The sequence below is a fragment of the Diceros bicornis genome, chromosome 31 (genome assembly GCF_020826845.1).
Source record: "Diceros bicornis minor isolate mBicDic1 chromosome 31, mDicBic1.mat.cur, whole genome shotgun sequence".
Classification (NCBI taxonomy): Eukaryota; Metazoa; Chordata; class Mammalia; order Perissodactyla; family Rhinocerotidae; genus Diceros; species Diceros bicornis.
The window spans coordinates 7,181,585-7,200,207 of record NC_080770.1 but is presented as its reverse complement, the minus strand read 5'-3'; the positions used below and the strand labels follow the sequence as shown (position 1 = coordinate 7,200,207).

At 40.9% G+C, this 18,623-nt stretch overlaps 1 protein-coding gene across 2 annotated transcripts in view; it reads left to right on the top strand.

Annotated features, from left to right (window-relative positions):
- Positions 1 to 18,623, top strand: part of PACS1 (phosphofurin acidic cluster sorting protein 1) — a 141,741-nt gene that overhangs the window by 34,511 nt on the left and 88,607 nt on the right. The window contains exon 1 of one of the 2 annotated variants that reach the window (XM_058526326.1): positions 9,300 to 9,318. The exons of the other annotated variant lie outside the window; for it this stretch is intronic. The gene's annotated coding sequence lies outside the window, so the exon portion shown is untranslated. Of the gene's footprint in view, positions 1 to 9,299; positions 9,319 to 18,623 lie in introns of those variants that run through there. 2 annotated transcript variants of the gene reach the window in all.

Genomic DNA, 18,623 nt, shown 5'->3' with positions numbered 1-18,623 from the left:
CAGCTAATAAGTAGCAGAGGTAGGATTTGAACCCAGATCTATTTGACTCGCAAGTCCACATTCTTAACAATTATATTACTCTGTCTTTTTGTAATCCCCACAGCTGTGGGCACAGTGGTGCAGTCTGTATGTTAAATATTTGCTGATTAATTGGTGTGTCTTCTGATACTTCAACTTTTTTCCTGGAATACTCCAAGAGACACATGAAAATGTATCACTAGGGGTCTTGTAGTATAGTCCAAAAGCTGCCTGCTACAAACACAAAATTTCTTTGAAACTTTATGTTTAATCTTGAAAAATTGTGTAAATTCAGCATTTTATTCTTTATAGGTGTGTGTTCCAATATAAAATTCATGCCTCTTGGAATCTTGTTTATCTGGTCTGATCCTGGTGCACTGAGGTATATGTCTGCTACTTTCAGGAGTAAAATTGTATCATCTACTTCTTAGTTACAGATGCTATTCCCTAATACTGTACATCCAGCACTGACTTTTCCTCTTAACTCCAGATTCATAGATCGAAGTGCCTATTTGACATCTGCATTTGGATGTTCAATCAGCATCACAAATTTAAGATGACTAGAACAGATCTCTTGATTCTCCCCACAACTCCAACCTATTTTTCTTCCAATTTTCCCTATCTCAGTAAATGGTACTATCATCCACCTAGTTGCCCAAGCCAAATGCCTTGGAATTATCCTAGATTCTTCTTTTGTAGACTTATCACATCTAATCCATTAGCAAGAGCTGTTGATTCTACCTCTAAGATATCTTGAAACCATCCCCGTCTCTCGTTTCCTTTGCTTTCCCTGTAGTCCAGGCCATCACCACCTGCATCATGCAGTAGCCCCCTCCCTGATCTGCTTCCACTGTTTCCCTTTACATCTTCTCTACACAGCCAGAGGGATCTTTTTCAAATGCATATCTGATTATTTTACTCTACTGCTTCATACCCTCTAATAAAACCCAAACTTCTTATCATGACCTACAAGATGCAGTTTGGCTTGGCCTCTGCCTGCCTCTCTAGCCTCATCTTCTACCCATCTTGACCTAGTTGACTACATTTCTATCACATTGGCCTTTCTTCTGCCCCTTGAGTAGAAGTTCAGTCTCTCCTTAGGGCCTTTGCACTTGCGGTTCTCTGCCTGGAATGCTTTGATCTCAGATAGTTACCTGGCTGTCTCCTTTGTGTCATTCAGATCCCAGCTCGATAGGCCTTCCCTGACTGCTGAATCTGAATTAGACACGTGTGCTTCTAGCTACTTTCTTGACATGATTACTCTTAACTTTTTTTCTATTACATACCCTATCTGAAATTATCTTGTTTATTTTTGTCTGTCGCCCCTTCTGCACCCCTCCTAAAAAAAGATTGTAAGTTTTACAGAAGAGGGATTATACTGTCTTGTTGGTTACTGAGTCCCTGGTGCCTGAACAGTTCCTGGCATACAGTAGGTCCTTGTTGACTAAGCGATTGCTTTTCCCATTGCACATAGGGCCAGTGTAAGAGTTGGAGTTGCAAACTGAGAGTATATGGACAGTGCTGAATTAGAAAATGAAAACAATCCAAAGCCTCTGGTGCCTTGCATGTTCATTGCAAATTTAGTCATAAAAACCCAAAACTGGAAACAACCCAAATGTCTGTCAACAGATGAATGGATAAACAAATTGTGGTCTGTACAATGGAATAGTATTTGGACATAAAAAGGAACGAAGTACTGATACATGGTATAAATGGATGAACCTTGAAAACATTATGCTGAGTGAAAAGAAGCGTTACACAGAAGAGCACCTACTTATTCCATTTATATGACATTCTAGAAAAGACAAATCTAATCTATAGTGACAGAAAAGTGGTTAACTGGGGCCTGGGATGGGAGTGAGTTGACTGGGATGGGACACAAGGAAACTTATAGGGTTATGGAAATATTTTATATCTTCAATATGGTGGTGATTACACAGGTGTATAAATTTGTCAAAACTTATTGAAATGTACAGTTTAAATGGGTCCATTTTATTATATATAAGCTATGTCTCAATAAAGTCGATGAAAAAAATTTCTGGTGCCTGCATTTAAGTGCACTTTGGATTTCTTTTGTCTTATTTACTTCCCTACTTCTCAGGCAGATGACTTTTTATTTTATTTATTTATTTATTTATTTATTTATTTATTTGAGGAAGATTGGCCCTGTGCTAACATCTGTTGCCAATCTTCCTCTTTTTTTCTTTTTTTCCCTCCCCAAAGCCCCAGTACATAGTTGTATATCATAGTTGTAGAGTTGTAGCTCTTGTATATGGGATGCCGCCCCAACATGACTCGATGAGCAGTGCGCAGGTCCATGCCCAAGATCCAAACCAGCGAACCCCGGGCCACTGAAGCGGAACTCGGGAACCTAACCACTATGCCACTGGGCTGGCCCCCAGATGAGTTTTTAAATTTCAAGATCTCCTACCCACCTGCTGACTCATCCTAGACATGCCGGAGTTCCTGTTTTCCATCAGTACCTACATCCTTTGGGTCTCTTGTCCTTTATCTCTAGTTGGCAAAGCATCTTTTTTATGCAGTGCTGTTGGTTATTTTTGTATACGCTGCTGGAACTTAACATCAAGGCTAGTTGGGTTTCAATACCAAAGAACAAGTACTTCCAATGGAAGTATGGCTGTTTCACAATACAACAAGAAGAGAAAATGTTTGCAGTTCATCTAGCTTGATAGGAAGACATAGAAGTTCACATTTTAAACTCTCAGTTCTTTTAGATATGATGACTTGTGTACTTTGATTGTAGTGTAGACTTACCCATTCAGAAATCTTATTCTTTATGTTTATGATTCATCCTGTTACTATCAATATAGTAGCTGAATTAAAAACTACCTACCTTGGGCCGGCCCCGTGGCTTAGCGGTTAAGTGCGCGCACTCCGCTGCTGGCGGCCCAGGTTCGGATCCCAGGTGCACACCGACGCGCCGTTTCTCTGGCCATGCTGAGGCCGCGTCCCACATACGGCAACTAGAAGGATGTGCAACTATGATGTACAACTATCTACTGGGGCTTTGAGGGGGGGCGGGGAAACTACCTACCTTGAGGTGTGGTGGATAGAAGACTATCTAATGTTCAGACTCTTGCTCTGACATTAATATACTTTATTTAATATCAAGCAAGTTTTCATCTTTTGTTTTTCTTCCTTTTAGTTCATAGAATCATCTAGTCCTTCCTTTATTAAGACTTTTTTTTATATACAAGTGATGGATGAATACAGCCTTATAAAAACATTCAAGTTGGTAGGAATGCAAACTGGGACAGCCACTATGGTAAATAGTGTGGAGATTTCTCAAAAAATTAAAAATCGAAATACCATATGACCCAGCTATTCCACTATTGGGTATTTATCCAAAGAACTTGAAATCAACAATTCAAAGAGACTTATGCACCCGTATATTCATAATGTTCAGCATTATTCATAATAGCCAATACATGGAAGCAACCCAAGTGCCCATTGACTGATGAATGGATAAAGAAGATGTGGTATATATACACAATGGAATACTACTCGGCCATAAAAAAGACAAAATCGTCCCATTTGCAACAACATGGATGGAACCTGAGGGTATTATGTTAAGTGAGATAAGCCAGACAGAGAAAGACAAACACCATCTGATTTCAGTCAAATGTGGAAGATAAACAAATACCTGGTCAAAGAGAACAGGTTAATGGTTACCAGAGGGGAAGGGGCTTGGTGGGTGAGTACAAAGGGTAAAGGGGCACATATATATATGGTGACTGACAAATAATAATGTACAACTGAAATTTGACAGTGTTATAAGCTATTATGACACCCATAAAACAAAACAAAACATTTAAGCCATACATAGAGTATGATGTGGAAATCCTCCCAAAGCTCCCTCACTTCTCTCCCCCTCCCCAGACTAAATTGCTATTAAAAATTTGGCATATATTCTTCTAGATCTTTTCCTAAGCATTTAAGTACAATATAGGTATTCATGTAAATATTTTACATGAGCAGAATCACTGTGAGTTGTTCGGCTTGCTCTTTTTCTGTAACAGGGTATCTTGGAGATTTCTCCATTTCTGTACTTAGAGGTCTCTCTTTTTCTTTTTAATGGCTGTGTAGTGTTCCATAGAATGGACAAAACACAGTTTATTTCACTAATCCCATTAAATGGATACTTAGTTTATTTCTAATTTTCACTCTAACAGTCCGTCAGAAAGTGGATTTAGACTAATGTAAATAATTTGTGTTTTTAGGGTTTTTCTTTTTTCTTCTTTTTTTTTTTTTGTGAGGAAGATCAGCCCTGAGCTAACATCTGTGCTAATCCTCCTCTTTTTGCTGAGGAAGACCAGCTCTGAGCTAACATCTATTGCCAATCCTCCTCCTTTTTTTCCCCAAAGCCGCAGTAGATAGTTGTACGTCATGGTTGCACATCCTTCTAGTTGCTATATGTGGGACTCGGCCTCAGCATGGCCAGAGAAGCGGTGCGTTGGTGCGCGCCCAGGATCTGAACCCAGGCCGCCAGTAGTGGAGCGCGTGCACTTAACCGCTAATCACGGGGCCGGCCCCTAGGGTTTTTCATTTCTTTTTTTTTTCAGTTATATAATTATTTATACTACATTTTTTAAAAAAGCTTATTGGGGTGAGAAGTACCTCACTGATTTGTAATGTTGGAATAACACTGTTTGAAAACCTTTACTTTGGAAGAAAAGGTTGAATATAAGTTCTCCATGATTGTGGGCTTTATCATTGTGTCTTCAGGGCTTTTCTCTTGAGGTGTGATTAGAAAGCAACAGCACTGTAAGTAGTTACAAAACTGTCTTACAGTTTTTACCTTGTTAGTTCAAAAGAAGCATACATTTCTTAGGATGAGTACTAGAACAATATAAGACATTAGCTGTTGGTTGTACTGGTTGCTCTAGGTTAATATTTCTCCACTGAGCTGGAGTCAAGCATATGTGAAAAATGTTTTCTCTCCCTTTTTTTTTTTCAATTTGAAATCCTGTGAATACACATCATTGCTGTGGAACTTTCTGTCATCCCCTATTGATGACCAGATGTTGCTGCTTTATTAGCACTTGAAATATTAAAAACAAACACAAAAAACCTGTTTCTTCACATTTTCTTGCCCTGAGTATAGGAAGATGCACAAATATGGAAAATTCTGATGTTTAAGGAGAATTAGAAAGGTATTTTAAGCAGATGGGTTTGAGTATCTCAAAACCCTCGTGATCTAAGCGCCTTCCCTCAGCTCTGCTTTTCAGCAAACGGGGGTGGAGACAGGCTGACATTTGCTTTAGCCACCCCAGAGGGGCCAGAACTGCCTTCCTGTTAGGTTTTGACTGCTTGCTTACTTATGAAACAGTCTCAGGACACTGTTTTCTTTCGTATTAACTGACCTCATTGTTAACCTCATCTTCCCTACCCCCCTTGTCTTATTTTGGTTTCTGGTTTGCCTTTCCAGTTTGTTATCACGCTAGAGAGAAAGAAGGCGGTGCAGTTGGTAGAAATGGTTACATTTCTCTGGTGGTTTGAGTCTTCTTGGCTTTGAGCTTCCTTCCTCTTAGGACTCATGAGACAAACAGTATAGGCAGCCTGTTGTGTCTGAGGCTTTAAATTCTTGTTAACCTTTTATTTATTGTAATTAAGATGAATTTTAAAAGAAAACCATTTCCTCTATTTAAGCATTGCCTTGGCAAGAAGTTGGAAATCCTAGAACCTTGTTGCAAAGGAGTGTGTGGCTATTTGTTATGAACGAGTCTGCTCAGATCGGATCCTGTGACGGCGTCTCTTATTGTTAGTGTGCAACTAGATATATTCTGCGGGAAAGAGACTGTACTTTAAGGCAATGCAGCAGAAGCTTCAGAGGGCAAAGGGTAAAGTGAAGGGGCAGAGTTAATAAGGAAGAGACTGGCTCGTGGATTTTGTCCACTGACTAACCTTCAGGCATTTGACTTCCCTACCTCACACCCTTTCTTTACCTTCAGTCATTAAATACTAAGTTTATCGTGGATGAATGAGATTGTGTTTATGAAAGGTCTACCAAGAAGATGTTTTTAAATATGAAGTATTATATATTATCTTTCTTAGGGATGACAAATCCTAGTAGAATTGCCTTTGATTCGTCTTAGAGTACAGCTCTTAGGGGACAGGAAGTTTATTTACTAATTTAACCACTATTTATCGAGCATCTATTATATACCATTCATTTTGTAGGTTTTGGGAATAGAGTGGTGAACAAAATAGATGAACTTCCCTCCCCTCATGGAAATTAGGTTCTAGTTAGGGAGATATCTACTAAATAGGAGAACACGAGTAAAATACAGCGTGTAGTGTGTTAGATAGTGACAAACGCTAAGCAGGGAAAGAAGACAGGAAGTGTCAGGGGAGGTATTGTGGGCTGATTATTATAACTGGTTTCCTTTTGAAAACTATGCATATTATTTCATGTATTCAAAACATTGTTCTGAGAAGGAATCTGCTGGCTTCTCCAGACTGCAAGGGGACCGGTGACATAGAAGTTAAGGACCCAGCAGCAGAGGGTCATCCATCCAACCTCGTGTGATTGAAGGGTGGTTGTTCCTCTTTTATGCTTTAAGTGATAATGATGAGGTAGACTTTTCCACGTTGATTTTCATATTATGTCTGGTAATTGTGGTTTTCTTTAAAGGATTTGCAGCCATGATTCATTTTTGAGGCTAGTAGTGTGGTAGGACAGTTTTTCCATTTGTGTTCTGCAGAACCCCAGGGTACCCTGAGCCTTCTGGGAGACTTGGTGGTCATTTTAAATTTATGCCTGGGTCTTTCTCATCCAGATTAGTCTAAACAAGTTAGTCAGATGCCTGGCCTTGAGGGAGGCATAAGTAAAGAGAATAGATTGAGGGGTTGGTGCATATTTATGGGATTTCAACAACATTGATTGTTAACAGATGCAGAAAGTGGGTGAACCAACCACTGATTTAACTCCTTAGGGGTATGTCACTGAACCACTGTGCTGATATCTACTGTCTGTGTAAAGATAAGAATTTCTGAGCTTCTTCCTCTGTTATTTTCCTTCCCACCCTTCCCCAGTTGTTCTTTGTTTGTTTGTTTTGAGCATCCATGTCAGCTAGGAATACAGATTAAAAAGCAAACATATTGCTTGCCCTGGTGGTTGGGGAGATACAGACAATTGAATAATCAACACAATATATTATGATGAGTATTAGGATAGAGATAGGCCCACGTTTCAGTGAGAACGTAAAGGTGGGCCACTTCCCTGACACCGGAGTGGGGGATGGTTCAGGAAGCCCCCTGAGTCAGAGGCACCAGAACTGAGTCAAGGAAAATGCCTTGTTTTGCTCACTGCTTTCCTTTGATCTCTACTGACTGAAAGTACTTCTCTGGTTTAATGCAGGGTCAGCAGATGCCCTTTGGCCCACTACCTGCTTTTTTATAGCCTGAAAGCTGTAAGGTAGTTGAAGAAAATCAAAAGAATATTAATATTTCATGACGTGAAAATTATATGAAATTGAAATTTCTATGTCCATAAATTAAACTTTACTGGAACATAGCCACACTCAATTGTGTGTTGTCTATGGCTGCTTTTTTTTCTCCCTAAAATACAGCTGAGTATTTGCAGCAGAGACTGTATGGCCCACTAGGCCTCAAATATTTAGGTAGTTTACAGAAAAAGTTTGCCAACTCCTGCTTTAATGCTTTTAATGCCCTGCTGAAATGCAAGAGGCTGAAAATGATGGTAGTCAAAAGGAATGCATGAAATCCTGTTATCCTCTGTTAGCTGGTTGCGTGTAATGCACAGGAAATGTTTGACTTCTTTCCTACCTCCCACTAAAGCATAATGCACACACACCTCAGTGTGCGGTAACAGGCATTTACCTCATTCTTGTTTTGTCTAGTTTGAATTTAGTTATGGGGAAATTTTTAATATTTCTCAAGAAGAGGGTATCTGGTATAAGTCAAAATGATAACAGAATGTGCTTACCTAAAGAGTAGGAAATATGGGGTTTACTCCCAGTTGTAAACTAGCCAAAGGACATCAGGAAAGTACTTTAACCTCCCTACAGGTCTCTCGAAATGAAAAGGTTGATTGGTTTAAACTAGATAATCTCTAGGCGCTTCTCAGCTCAGTAGAGACATTGCTGCACAGAGGAAGGAGCGTGCACTTTGACATCAGACAAACCTGTGTGTGAATCCTGGCTCTGTCACTTCCTACCCTGGTGACCTTGAGCCACTTATCTAAACTCTATGCCTGAGTTAGCGCATCTGAAAGTGTGGCTATAAGAATGACCTTTTCAGAATGAAATGAGATTGTGTTCTTAAAACTCCTCACACTAATAAGTGTTTAATCTAGTGTAACTAGGATAATTATCAGTCTGTGAACTCCTACTATATATGAGACAATTTAACAAGCAAAGATCTCTCAGTAGTTTGTTTTAAGGATTTATTAATAGCCCATCAACTGTGACTTAGTATATTTGCATTTTTGCTGATAAGTGGCTTCCTAAAACACTTTCTTTGAACCAAGACTTTCCCTAACTGGTAAATTTTCCAGCTTATGTTTTAACTTGAATTGGCACGTAGAGTGCATGTCCTGCCTTGTAAACACATTCAATCGTATTATTGTTTTACATGCTTAAAGCAAATGATAGTGGGTAGAAGAGATTTCATGTGTCAGATCATCTTTCCTCTGTATTAACTGCCTTCTTCCCTTTCCACCCATTCTCAATAATTGATTGAGTTGTTTGATGCAGGATTTTAATTCTCCTTGGGAAAGTTAGTTTTGATGAGGAGACTTAGACTGCGAAGTTCTGATGTTTGCTTAGCATAATTTTTGATGGTTTACAGGTAACATAGTTCTAGCGACAGTATTGGATTATCAGTCAGGACACTGCATTTTCTGTCTTTGAATAATTTTCTCTTGATCTTCATTTATAAAAGTCTACTGAATACTAATTATATACTTTATTTTAAGCAAACTTAAATATGAAATATTTGTGTTTATGATTTGTTTAATGAAAAAGATATGAGATTCCTTTAAGTAGCCACTTTCCTAGTAGAATCAAGATCGTTATTTGAATTACACACAACTGTATAAGATCATATGGATGCATAGTCCGCTAGACAGGTATAGACTGTGGTTAAGAGCACAGGCCTTGGAGTCAGGATATAGCTGCAGTTCAAAGCCTGGCTTTGCCATTTACTTACTAGCTGTGTGTGATCTGCCTTCCTCGTAGGAATGATAATACTCAGGGTGGTTGTGAAGATGAAATGAACTTATACATGTGAAGTGCTTTGCGTGGTGCCTGATGTACAGTAAGTGCTTCCGTCCTATCCATTATTAGTAGATTATTTTAGAGGTTGTACAACCTGTTGCTATCTTTGAACATAGAACTGAATCTTCCTGTCTCTCAAGCTTCATCTTTCACCTGATACTAAACTCCAGCCAGAGTGAGCTAGTGGTAGTTCCCCTAAGGTTTCATAGCCTCTTTCTTCTCTATGCATATACCTATGCTCCATCTGCCTAGAACACGTTTCTCCTTGCTTCTTGTCTCCTAACTTACGTATCCTTCAGAGCTCAGTTCAAAGGACATGTCCTCCATGAACGCTTCCTTTGCCCCTCCGTCTTGTGCTTCCATACAGTCCTAGACAGACCTCTCTCTGCCTCCCACATTGCATCGTAAGGAGATATTTACTTGCTGTTTCTCTATCAGACTGTGGGCCTCTTAAGGGCAAGGCATTCTGCTTAGCTTTGGAAACACTATGTGCTGGTAGACAGACAAAGCAGAACTGTTCTCAGGGCATGTACATCTTGGTGGGGAAGATCTGTCGATATTTAAATAATCACAAGTGTACACAGTGCTGCAATAGAGAATGGAATGCAGTGGAGCCTAACAGGAGCTTTGGACCTTGTCTGGACACATCAAAGAAGCCTTTTACTAAGGAAATGATGTTTGTTTAAGTTGAAACCTGAAAGATGTGTAGGAGTTAGCTAAGTGAAAAAAGGAAAGAGTTACAGGGGGAGAAAAGTGCATGGATGGGGTGACTTGGGGCGAGTTGCTCAGCTGCTCTGTGCTTCAGTTTTCTCATTTGTAAAATGAGAAGAGTATGACTACCTCATAGGGTTGTTGTGAACATAAAGACTGCATTTAAAGTCATCATCCTGTAATTAGTATTTCTGAAATGAAGCACAATCAGTTCATTCAGGCTCGTTTCTGGGTCCAGGTTTATTTACTGAATTGCTAAATGTGTGGATCCCCAGACTGCACTTTTCCTTGTAACTTGGTTCTTTACCTGCCTAAAGCCTTTCTCATGTTTTAATGACAAGAATGGACTATTTTGTTTTGCTTCTTTGTTTGTTTGTTTTAATTATAGAGATCAGACTCTGCCTTTCATTGCTGCATAAGTCTCATGGTGTGCCAAAGTTTTGAGGTCAATAAGTGTTATCAGTTAGAATGCTTTCACCTTCAAAAAACAGGAAAGCCAACTTAGTGACATAAGCACACAGACAGTATGTCAGATGGCGAGAAGTCTGGAGGTAGGTGACTCCAGTGCTGGTTAATTCAGCAGCTCAGCAGAGACATCAAGGACCCCAGATCATTTCATCTTCCTGCCCTGCCATCCTCCGTGCATTGGCTTGTCCTGGCTGGCCCACCGTGGTCTCAGGTAGTCTGTTGCGGTTGCAGGTGTCACAGACACCAGAATGTCCAGCTGAGGAAGAGGGACTGTTTCTTTCCATGTCTCTCTCTTGATCGACAGACATTGGGTTCTTTCTGCCTTTTGGCTGTTGTGAGTAGTGCTGCTAGAAGAAAGGAAACAAAACCTAGGTAGGTTGATTTGCCAACTTCACACAGCTGGTTCGACACAGCGCCAGTGGCCTGCTGGGGAAAGCACCAGACCAGGAGTGCGAGTTCCTTGTTTGGGGCTTTACTCCGCCCTTGTTCTGAGACTCATTTGTTAGTCACGACAGGGTTTCCAGCAGAGCACTGACTGGAAACAGGTTCACAACTGGCAGACAGGTAACCCCTGAACGAGTAAATCCCAGCGGAACCAGAAAACTGGGTCTTGCTTTCCTTAATTGGAGCTTGACTTAGAATCAGATATTGAACTGAAAAGCAAGTATTAGCCATTAGAAAAAGAATTTAAATTACTGGTCTGTCCATATTTAGAATTTCTTGCAGTCATTTCCACTGTACATGACACTGAAATCCTTTGTGGTTGTCTGCTGCAAAAATGAATCTTTGACCTGGCAACTTTAAATGCTTTTGACACCATTGGGGATTTTGAGAATTCTTAATTTAATCTGTGCTTGTCCAGGCGTGGGGGCAGGGAGAGGGAGTGCTCTATCCTTTTGTGTTGAAGGTTATGCTGTTTGTAAGCAGAGGCCTGTGTTTCTGGAACTTATGTTACCAGGTAGTGATTATTGGGCTAATAAGGGCCAAATTCTAACTTTTATTTCTGGAGGCAGTAAAGAACCAGCCAAGCACAGAGACGAGTGGGAGGTGACTGGCCACGGAGGGCCCTGTGGCTATTAATGCAACACGGTGCTGCAGGTGGCGGAGGGTTTTATCAAAGTGGGAAGAAAGAGAGGCCCTGTTGTTCTGCTAATGACTCTGACTTCCTCTGTGTAGCTCGGTAATTACATGCCTCTCCACTGGTCTTTGGTGAGGTTGGAATGTAAACTGCTTTTCTCTTCTTCCCCATCCCAAACTTCACGGGTTATCTCTTTAATTTAACTGATTCTTATTCTCTTTTGTGATAACTTAGCTCTTGTCAAGCAGGGACTTGTCCTGCCAAAGAGAACAGGAAGGTCACTTTACCACGCCCTCTGGTTCCTTGTCTAGGCCACGTCCACAGCCCTTTCCCTCAAAGACTAATATTGTTTAGACTCACGTATCTCCCTGAAGGGAAGGAGGAGACATTAAAGTAGAAACATACTTAACTCAGCAGGTTTTTCTGAACAACCCGTGTTGTGGATTCTCATTGTAACCTTCCTCTGATTCAGTCTTCATGTTTCTTCTGTGTAAACTGTGGATGTTGCTGACTCTGGAGGAAGGTTGTGAAGGACTAATAGAAGGGACTGCACTGCATCAAGGATGGAGAAGGGCCTTTCCTCCACAGAGAATGTCATGGTTGTCGTCGTTTACTGAGTGCTGTCAGTGTGCAGAGCTGAATGTGTTAGGGATTGAGAAGAGGTGTAAGATTGCATTTCTTCTCTCAGCGAGCTAAAAATATAACATGCACAGAAAGATGGACATGGCAGTGTATGGTCAGTGTATAACTTCAGATAAGTGATATGCGGCTATGATGGATAGAACCATCTAGGTATTTCAGATGGTGACTCAAGGAGGACTTTTCCTTTGTAGGGACACCGTAGTCCAGAATCAGTCTGTTAAATGGGGATTGATGTCTTATACTTTTACACTTTTCTAGATTAAATGAGTCTTATACACTAAAATAAATGCTTTTATTTTCAATTAGTTGGGGAAAAGACTGTTTTTCAAAAATTGAGATAAAAAGAAAATATGGGACATTATACATATCTTCTAATAAATGTAAGTAATACCACTTGTAAAGTAGCCTTGCCAACTAAAATAGAATGTGAATTTGTTAAGACCTGTAAATCTTACTACAAATTTATAGGGAATACAAGGGACAGAAAAGCATGGTAAATGTTTTTAGGGATGCAATCAGCAAATTCCAAACTGCAGGCGCTCTATAGGACAAACAAACCAGTTTCTTCAACAAATAAATTATGAGGGGGGAAAAAGGATGGAAGGGTACCTATAGATAAAAAGAGACTTGAGATGAATGGGGGGGCTGGCCCAGTGGCATAGTGGTTAAGTTCGCAGGCTCCACCTGGGCAGCCCGCGGCTCACAGGTTCGGATCCCAGGCACGGACCTATGCACCGCTTATTAGGCCATGCTGTGGCAGGCATCCCACATATAAAATAGAGGAAGATGGGCGTGGATGTTAGCTCAGGGCCAATCTTCCTCACAAAAAAAAGAGAGAGAGAGAGAGATGAATGAACTAATATATGGATCTGATTCAGACAAACGAAGAAAAAAATGTGAGGCCTTCTGGGAAATGTGGATACTGACTGATTATTTGATGGTTCTGAGAAACTTAATTATTTTAAGTATGAAAATGGTATTATGGATATGTTTTACAAGAATATCCTTTAGAGATATATATGGAAATATTTACATATGAGGAGAAATGGTGTCTGGGATTTGGTTCACAAGAATCCAGGCAGGGGTGTGGGCAGGAGTCTAGATGAGGCAGGATTGATCATGCAGTAAAAATTGTTGAAGCTGCATGTTGGATAAATCAGGCCCATTATATGATTCTACTGCGTGTCTGTTTGAGATTTTCCAAACATAAAGTTAAACTTTTTTTTATATTTAAAAAAATACAAAGATCAATGCCTTGACAGAAGGCAGTCGGTGGTTGCCTGGAGCCGGGTGGAGGGGTGGACTGACCGCAGAGGGGCCTGAGGGAACTTGTGGGGTGATGGAAACCCTCTCTATCTTGACTGTGGTGGTGGTTACACAGGTGCATACATTTAAACTCATCAAACTGTTCATTTAAAATGGGTGCATTTTATTGTGTGTAAATTATACTGTAATCCAGTTGATTTAAAAATTGGTTAAAAATTAGTAAAAAGGGTTTTCACGTGTTGTACACATAGTGTCAACTGGTAATTTCAGGGGCCGGCCCGATGGCGCAAGCAGTTAAGTGCGTGCGCTCCGCCGCGGCGGCCCAGGGTTTGCTGGTTCGGATCCCGGGCGTGCACCAAGGCACCGCTTGGCAAGCCATGCTGTGGTGGCCTCCCATATAAAGTGGATGAAGATGGGCACGGATGGTAGCCCAGGGCCAATCTTCCTCAGCAAAAAGAGGAGGATTGGCAGATGTTACCACAGGGCTGATCTTCCTCAAAAAAAAAAAAAAAAAGAAAGGTAATTTCAGAGGTTTGATACTGCCTGCCACTGCCAGGCAGCGGGAATTATCTGACTTGTGCTGCATCTCAGGGTCTTTTTCCCCACTTAAAATTGACTTTTATCATTCGCACTTCTGGTTTTGCTGTAGCATCTCTGATGTTTCCTTGCAGCCATGGAGTCAACTTGAGTTTTGTGATTATTCATGTGTCTGTCATCCATATGCACGTACATTTTGGTGCTAGAAGAGATGATGCTAGGAGGGACATCTAGCCATCTCAAGTGATAATTCATTGAACGTACATTTGGCTGCTTTATAATACTCAAGAACTAAGGGTATACCTGAGTTGAAAATAGTGCAGTTGAGTTCTAATTTTGATTTGTTTTTCATCTAATCTACCAGGCAACAAACCGGTCAGCAAGTCAGCATTTTTTGAATGTATTCTTTTCACCAGCCTAACCAGTGCTGAATTCTGGGTTTATGAGGATGAACATGATACAGTGATACCCTTAAGGATCTAACTCTCAGGGTGGGGAGATAGTCATGTATACATAGAATTTCAGCAGTATGATAAATGTGGTGGTAAAGGTGGGTGCAAGATACAGTGGTGGCCACATTTACACTGTGACATGGTGCCCTCCTCTCTCCCTCCTTGCTCACTTCCTTGCCTGTTAAGTCAGATGAGTCAACCTGCAGAGTGTCAGGCAGTTTGGGAAAGACAGTTGGAACAGAAGGAACATGCCTGTTGCCCTGTAAATTTGTTATTTTTTCTTTTAGATCTCAAGCGCAGAGTTGAGTTGATCTTACTGCTCAGTTCATAGAACATTATGTTGACACTGCAGGACCCCTCTCTTGTTTTATTGTTTCCCATTATTGTCATTTTCCGTCTCTTCTCCCATTCCCATTCCCCATTCCCATTAGCATCTTCTCTAATGTGTTTATTATTTATTCTTGGATATGTTTGGTACTTGTATGGTGTTTTTTGTAAATTTATATAAATAATGTCGTAATTCTCATTCTGATCCTTTTTTCATTTAAAAGTACATTTTTAAGTTCTGTCCATGTTGTTGTGTTTAAGTGTTCCGTTTAGCTATCTCGTATTTTGTCACTAATATCCACATTTTATTTATCTGTTCCCCTAGTGAGGGACACCTAGTTTGTTCTCCAACTCCATGCACCACAAACAATGCTCTGATGAAAGTCGTCTTTTATATCTTCCTAGGGATTTGTATAAGAGTTTCTCTAGCTAAATACCAACATGTATAATTGTTAGGTCACAGAGTATACTCGTCCTGCATTTCACTAAATATTCCATGATGGTTCCCTTTATATTCCCCCCACAAAGTGCAGTACTTAATAGCTGACTTTCAAGCTTCTGTCAATTTGGCAGATTCAGTCTTGTATCTTGTTTTAATTCATATTTCTCTGATTACTAGGGAGGATGAGGGTCTCTGTATATATGAGTTAGCCTTTGGATCTTCCCTTTATGAATGACCTAGTCACATCCTTTCCCCACTTTTCCAGTGAAGGTCCTTATATGTTCTAGATGTTAATCCTGAGTCAGTTATAAATGTTGTGGATGTCATCGCCTGGCCTTCACCCGTCTATTAACTTGTTCATCGTGTCCTTTATTCAGCAGAAACCCTTCATTTTGATATCATCATTTCCTTTGGTTTTTCCAACTATAAACACTTAATGCTTTTTGATATCTTTTTAAGAAATCTTTTCCCATCCTCAGGTAACTAAGAAATTACCCTATATTGTCTTGTAATTAGAAGAAACACATTAGGTTTATATGTGTCTCTTAAATTTATATCTCCAGTTTGATTTTTGCATTGATCTCTAAATTTGTATCCCCCGCTGCCTGATAGCTCCATCTGAATATCTAATAACAATCTCAAACTTAACGTAGCCAAAACAGATCTCTTTATTTTATCCCTTACCCATTAAAAAAAAAATCTCTCCCAGTCTTTATTCATCTCCGTAAATGGGCACCACCATCCACCGTGTTACTTAAGCCAGCAACCTAGGAGTCTTCTTTGCTTCTTTCCTTTTTCATGCTCTCCACATCCAGTCCATCAGCGAGTTCTATACACTCTACCTCCAGAATAGGTCTCAAATCTGGCCCTGTCTTTTCAACTCCACCACTACTACCCTAAAGCAAGTCACCATCATCTGTCCTCTGGCCATGGCCTCCCCACTGGCCTCCCTGCCTACACTGTGGCCTCCCTGCAGTTCATTAGTAGCCAGAGCAACCTTTTACAAACACTGATTGGAGTGTGTCACTTCCCTGCTTCAAAAAACCTCGGATCATTTCTAATCACAGAATAGAATGCAAACTCTGCCTCAAGACCAGCATGATCTGTCCTTGTGTGTCTGTCTAACCTCATCTCTTACTCTCCCCTCTGGTCTGCCCCGGTCAGATAGGTCTGTTTTTTGTTTCGCACCAAGCCTGTTTCTTCCTCAGGGCATTTGCTTGCAGTTCCCTTACTGGGAATGTTCTGCCCCTAGCTATTGACATGGCTGGTTCTCGTCTTTCAGTTCTCAGCTTTATTCAGTTCTCAGCTTTATGTTACCCCCTCAGTGTAGCCTTCCCTAACCACTCACTCTGAATTAGGACCGTTGCCCCACTGTCCTGTCTGTGTCTTACTTTTTCGCTGATGTTATGTTGTTTGTTCATTGTGTTTATTCACTGCATCACTGCCTCACCCCAGGTTTATGGCTGGCTTTATGAGAGCGGAGCTCTGCGTCTCTCATTTGTGGTTGTGTTGGTGTTTGCAGCAGTGCTCTTGCACATGGTGGTGGTTCATAAATACATTTTGAATGAATGAATGGGCTTTAGAAGCAATGTCTCCTGTGGTGCGGAGAGTCATAGCGGCCCATATGCTGCCGGCTGGAGGAGCTGCTCTTTGTTTCTCGGTGAGAGGAAGGTGACTGTCATTTCAGAAAGCCTCAGATTTGAATCTGGCTCTGCGGCTTACTGGTTTTGAGACCTTGGGTGAGTCACTTTTCTTCCCTAGGTGTTTTGTCATTTATAGAGTGGAGATAACAGCATGGACCTTATTGGTGTTTTGTGAGAAATAAATGAAATAACTTATGAAAACACTTGGCAGGCACCTCGGCAGTGTGTGCCCCCCTCAGTCTGAAAACAAAGCGGCCTCCCTAAATTGTGAAAGCTCGTTACCTCCCCTGGCCAGCTCCTCAACACCCAGTGTCTGATGTAAAAACAGTATTTCTAAGGTGTCTGGTTATGTTATGTAAATTTTAAGCCAGTATTATTAAAATTGCACTAATGAATAACCATTCTTACTCCACTGTGGGAACAGGTGAAAGCAACCAGCGACCAGGGAATCTCACCTAATGCCAGTTCGAGTGGCATCTGTGTAGCCTAAACTACTAAACCGATTTTTGCCCTTTCTGTTCATTTTATGTGTTCTCCATTTTATACTCTCCTTCTTCCCTCCTCTCTGCACTTTCCCTCCGCCTTTTTTCCTCTCTGTCTCGTCTTTGGCTTCATTAGTGGCTCCTGGAGGCCTCACTGTTGGCTGACACTTCGGGCTAAGGATGTTGCTAACCCTGGTACAGATCATCGGAACAGCCATGATGCTCATGGTCTACAGTATAATATAGGTCAAGAGATACCTCAGAAAGATCTTGCCTGCCAGCAGGTTTGAGATATGAGGGCCACGCAAAGTAGCTTCTGAGGAAACAGATCTGCTTGTATGTATTGTCCAGGCTCAGATATTTGACAGACCTTTTTGTTAAATGTACCTTAAAACAATGCTTTCTACCTTTTTCTTCATCATGAATCTATGTCTAGTGGAAAAAAACTGGACCAGTAAAACAGTTATTCCAGTAATACTTGCCCTGGTTAAGTGTGATACTGAACAAGACATTTAACTGCCTTCTTTTTCAGATGCCTGTGATATATTCCCCATGTTTATTCTGATTTCTCAGAGATATGAAAAGCTAGCTTTAACAAATCCATAAAACGTATTTGTTCCTGAGGCGTGTAGAAATTGTCATTGCTCCAGGTCCCTTACCTCCACCCCAGCCTGAAATCCGTGTTAGCTTTGTTCCCCTGCACACAGCCTGGATCTGAGGGGCCCCGGCCACACTGTGTGCTGCTGGGACCATCCGGACTTCCTGCTGAGTTCAGAGCAGCAGCAACTCCGCAAAGAAGTTTCTTCAGCTTTCCCTGGCCTTCCTTACTTCTGGATACCAAATGACACTGTTTATCATTGTCCTTTCTGATTTGGATTAAACAAATATAGAAATAGATGGCAGATAACTGGTTTTGTTTGTTTGTTTTTAATGTTTATTTTTTTCTCCCTTAACCTGGCTGTGAAAGCTTTTCTAATGGTTTAGAGTTTAGTACAGCCTTCCCAATTTGGGAATATCCTCTGAATATGGAAGTCCAGGTAGAGACTTCTCCCCACACCCTGGCCACAGCCGAGTTGTCCTGGACCAGTGGTGCCCCCTGATGGCCTGTATAGAAACTCAGCCACAATGTCATCTTCCTCTTTCCCCGCCTTCCTGGGGGCTTCTCCCCCTACCCAACCTTTCCACGTTTTTATTCTATCTTGCATTTTAGGTAATTATACTTGAGATATCCTTCTTATCTCCTCTTTGGGTCTCTTATTTTTTATCTTATTTATTACTCTCTGACGTCAAAAGTATC